The sequence below is a fragment of the Saccopteryx bilineata genome, chromosome 10 (assembly GCF_036850765.1).
Source record: "Saccopteryx bilineata isolate mSacBil1 chromosome 10, mSacBil1_pri_phased_curated, whole genome shotgun sequence".
NCBI classification, from domain to species: Eukaryota; Metazoa; Chordata; class Mammalia; order Chiroptera; family Emballonuridae; genus Saccopteryx; species Saccopteryx bilineata.
In genome coordinates this window covers 22,591,801-22,597,015 of record NC_089499.1, presented here as the reverse complement: position 1 = coordinate 22,597,015, position 5,215 = coordinate 22,591,801, and the positions used below count along the sequence as shown (strand labels likewise).

The 5,215-nt window shown below is 42.1% G+C and overlaps 1 non-coding gene across 1 annotated transcript; it reads left to right on the top strand.

The window, feature by feature from the left end:
• The first annotated feature begins 575 nt into the window (after nucleotides 1-575).
• TRNAS-GCU (transfer RNA serine (anticodon GCU)) lies at nucleotides 576-651 on the top strand. Its single transcript has one exon. It is a non-coding gene; the product is annotated as a tRNA-Ser (tRNA).
• Nucleotides 652-5,215: the final 4,564 nt, after the last annotated feature.

The following is a 5,215-nucleotide window of genomic DNA, read 5'->3' as shown; positions in this document are numbered from 1 at the left end:
GCTCAGAAATTGCTCAAAAACTGCAAAGTGTAGAATTCCATTTTTCCCCTCCATTTTAATTTCCTTTAGCAATTTAGCACTTCTTTTCAAATCACACATGTAGGGAAAAAACAGAGAAATATTTTAACACCCCTCTGGCGAATCACGCGGAAAGAACTTCCACTGTCTATATTTACATGCTTTGGGCAAATTATACTTCAAGTAAAGAGCTTCATCTCAGAACCAAAGAAGAATTTTTTTTAAAGTTCTTTGGAAGCAACTAATCCCTTCAGACAAGATGTACTATGAAAAGCAAAACATAACCTGGAATTTGATACAGTGCACAAGAATGTACATCTCAAGCATTTATAACATTTACTATTTATTGCCCTTCTAACTACTGATTCTTTGAGAAAATACCATGTAAATACAAGATACATTTTGTATTTTTCTTAGTCACATGTGAATGTTGACAGGAGCCAGAAGATCAAATTTTAGTCAAAATAAAATCATGTTTTATTTTAAAATCATACGACTCAGATGAAGCCTCCAAATCTCAATGTTTACATTTTCAGCTGTTAAAAAACAGAATTCAGGCCCTGGCCGGTTGGCTCAGTGGTAGAGCGTCGGCCTGCTGTGCAGGAGTCCCGGGTTTGATTCCCAGCCAGGGCACACAGGAGAAGCGCCCATCTGCTTCTCCACCCCTCCCCCTCTCCTTCCTCTCTGTCTCTCTCTTCCCCTCCCGCAGCCAAGGCTCCATTGGAGCAAAGTTTGCCCGGGCACTGAGGATGGCTCTGTGGCCTCTGCCTCAGGCGCTAGAATGGCTCTGGATGCAACAGAGCGACACCCCAGAGGGGCAGAGCATCGCCCCCTGGTGGGCATGCTGGGTGGATCCTGGTCGAGCACATGCGGGAGTCTGACTGCCTCCCCGTTTTCAGCTTCGGAAAAATGCAAAAAAGAAAGAAAGAAAAAAAAAAGGACAGAATTCAAGCAAGTAAATTTGAAGATCTAATTGGTTTTATTAAGCAATTCATGAATTGGGCAGAATCCCATCCAACAAGCAGAAGGGTACCCCAGGGGGTGTACAGAACGGAAGGTTTTTCTAGAAAGGAGGATGTGGCAGGGAAGTTTCTGGATGACTCTTAGTAGGGAGAGTTTTATCATCCAGATTGCCTCTTGTTATAGAGAAGGGGGCAGGGAACAGAGAAGAATATGCAGGAATCTTACCACTTTAAGAACATCCCCCCTTTCAAACATCAACTGGGAAAATAGTTTTGGTTCGCTTAGTTTTTCAGATAGATTATTTTGCAATGGAGAGGATTTCTTTAAAGGTGTGCAATTTTCCTGATGTGTTTAAAATATGATTTGCTTGGTCAATATTCCTAAAGAATACTTATTGTGAAAATAAATGTGCTCTTTCATCAATCAATGCTGGTTATTTTAAACCAAATCCTTTTTTGTTTTTTACTAAGTGATTTAATTTTAATGATGTCATAGAACACTTCGGAACTTAAATCTCCAGTGGACGGACAGCATGCTTTCTGAACATCCCTTTTGTTAGGGCCTCCGATACAACACGGAAAATCAGATGCTCTTGGCTTGGCAGATAAAGATACGTTAGTAGCCATTGTTCTCAGTTAGAAAGAGACCAGATAGCAGAAAAAATTCTTTTGCATTTTAGGTGATTTTTTTCACCACTTTTTTCTAGGACTCAATTTTCTCATCTCTCCTATAACCCTAGGAATGAATAATGGGTAGTATTTGTAACACCCACCTTACCTCCCTCTCAGCACAGTTATGGAGATAAAGCTGGATAATATCCTTTTTTTGGCAAAAGTAGCTAAGGGTTCACCCAGTAAGCAGTGTGTGTGTTCTCCCATCTAAAGACCGCAGCTGCCCAGCTACGTTACCCATCCTGCCGGCCACCTCTTCCGCCCCCACCCTCAGTATTCATGTAGCTACTTCCCACCATGAAATATGAGTGGAAGGGACTGGTATCATTTCTGGGCTGAAGCGTTTAAGGAGTGGGTGCGCCTTGTTCTACTTGCCAGAAGCAGAGATCCCAAAGCTCTAGAAATGGAAGGTAAACTCCAAGATGGAAGAAACCTTGCTCCCTGAATAAGTGTGGGGAAGAGAGGGGAGAGGGGTTAAGGTGGCCAAGGGTTCCAGTTTGCTCAGGACTTAAGGGGCTCTTGAAATGTGGGACTTTCAGTTTTAAAACTGGGTCAGTCCTGGGCAAAATGGGATGTATTGATCACCTTAAGAGATACACATTGAGTCTGACCAGGCAGTGGTGCTATGGATAAAGTGTTGGCCTGGCATGCAGAGGAACCCAGGTTCGAAACGCTGAGGTCGCTGGCGTAAGCACAGGCCCAGCCAGCTTGAGCACCAGCTTGAGCATGAGATCATAGACATGATCCCATGGTTGCTGACTTGAAGCCCAAGGTCGCTGGCTTGAGCAAGGGGTCACTCGCTCTGCTGGAGCCCCTCGGTCAAGGCACATATGAGAAAGCAATCAATGAACAACTAAGGTGCCACAACTATGAGTTGACGCTTCTCATCTCTCTCCCTTCCTGTCTGTCCGTCTGTCTGTCTCTCTCAAAAAAAAAAAAAAAAAAGAGGTTCCTACACACCAATTAGGAACACCTTCACTGTGAGAGAAAAGCAAACCATTAAAAATTTGGAGTTAATTTGTAGCCATCCACCAACATTACCCTAATACATGTAGAAATCACTAGTAAGTGACTTTGTGGGGACAGAAGGAAATGTGGCTGTCATCCTCACTAGCCCTGAAGAATGTTTTGGATATAATCTTCTAGCTGGAGCAGATTAGTGGTTCTCAGAGTGTGGTGAGAGAAACCATGGGGTTCCCTACTATGTTTCAGGGTGTCTGTGAAGGAAAGCTCTTTTCATAATATTAGATACTATTACTTTTTCCATTCTCCGTCTCTCACGAGTGTGTGGAGGAGTTTGCTAGGGGCCACACAATACGAGACGACATTATGGCTCTGATGGTTGATGGACCCTATGCTTGCTCATCCTTGTGTTTCAAATATGTCTTGTGCTTAATTTCTAATAAACATTAATAGGTGTAGCTCAATAAGCAAATGGCTTTAGGGGCTTTAATAATTTTTAACAGTATAAGGACTCATGAGGATAAAAGGTTTCAGAATTACTGAACACAATACTTTCTATGGTTTTATATAACTAAAAGTTTGTGAAGTAATACTCATATATATTTATATAAATATTTGATACATAAACCAGTTATAGTATTTTTTTTTTTTTACAGAGACAAAGAGTGAGTCAGAGAGAGGGATAGACAGGGACAGACAGACAGGAACAGAGAGAGATGAGAAGCATCAATCATTAGTTTTTCATTGCGCGTTACAACACCTTAGTTGTTCATTGATTGCTTTCTCATATGTGCCTTGACTGCGGGCCTTCAGCAGACTGAGTAACCCCGTGCTCAAGCCAGCGACCTTGGGTCCAAGCTGGTGAACTTTGCTCAAACCAGATAAGCCCATGCTCAAGCTGGCGACCTCGGGGTCTCGAACCTGGGTCCTCCGCATCCCAGTCCGACGCTCTATTCACTGTGCCACTGCCTGGTCAGGCCAGTTATAGTATTTTTAAGTTGCAATGCCTTTTATGCTTTTCTCTATCTTAAGTGTGGTGAAGATTAAAATACACTGGGATCCATTAAAAAAAAAATCCCTTTCCAGAAAAGCATGAAAACTTTCTGTTTTGCCTGACCAGGCGGTGGCGCAGTGGATAGAGCATCGGACTGGGATGCGGAGGACCCAAGTTCGAGACCCCGAGGTCGCCAGCTTGAGCGTGGGCTCATCTGGCTTGAGCAAAAAGCTCACCATCTTGGACCCAAGGTCGCTGGCTCCAGCAAGGGGTTACTCGGTCTGCTGAAGGCCCATGGTCGAGGCACATATGAGAAAGCAATCAATGAACAACTAAAGTGTCACAACGAAAAACTGATGATTGATGCTTCTCATCTCTCTCCATTCCTGTCTGTCTGTCCCTATCTATCCCTCTCTCTGACTCTCTCTCTCTGTCCCTGTAAAAAAAAAAAATTTAAAAAAAAATATATATAAACAAGATTACTTTAAAAAAAAAGAAAAAAGATTAAAAAAAAAACTTTGTTTTATCTATCAGAAATTACACTAGCATAATTTTCCCTTCATAACTAAAAGTTTGTGAAGTAATACTCATATATATTTATATAAATATTTGATACATAAACCAGTTATAGTATTTTTTTATATATAAATTTTCCCTTATGACATGGGCAGTTGCCCTAAACAAACCATAACCTAGGAAGGGTTAAAATGTATTTTTTTTCCAGAGGAAAGAACAGCATTATATCATTCGAAACAAGTAAATCTGATTATTACATTTCTAACAACCTTGATTATATACCTGTACTCATGCGTGGGACTAGATAAAGATGCTTATTGTACTTTCAATGAAAGCTAACCAATGCAAATGCAGTGTGTCTCTCTTCACTTAGAGACTTTCAGTAGATCCTATAGGTTCTTAGGAGAAAGCCCCAACTTACATACAAAACCTTTCTAGGTCTTCACTCACACACCCGTCTGCCCTGGCTCACCCCATCCGTGCACTCCTGCTTCGCCTCTGCCTATATTCCAGCTCCAATTTCAACACCTTTCCTCCAGGAAACCTTCCTGAGTTACAGTCTTGGCGCACCTGTGCTTCTTACCCGCCAGCAATGCGCTTATAATCCCCTGTCTCAGGGTAACCACTGGATCCAGAGAGAAGCCTACTAACCATCCTATGGGATCATGACTCAGGTATGGCTGCCTCCTGGCAAAAGCCTTGCGAACAGCCCATTTGGATGAGAGATGAGGCCTCCCTCATACGCCGCCGAGGAGATGCGCACATGTATGACAACGCTCTGTTCAGTCTGTTTGAAAAATGACTCGGAGGAAAGATGCATGGCTCCTGATAGCCAAACACAAAACGATCGCTAACTATACAGCGCTGAAATCCTCAGTTACCTAAATTCACTGGGCATGCGTAAATTCAGAGAAAGCCAAGATCTATCGTTTATTCAAACACACACACACTCACTCACCAGAGACTAGTTCAAAATCCAGACAGACATTGCTATGGCTGTTAATTTATTTTGACAAATTGGTGGGTTGATTTAAATTATTTATGATAATGCTTCACAGTATATTTCACAAAAGTAATGAAGGCATAGTTT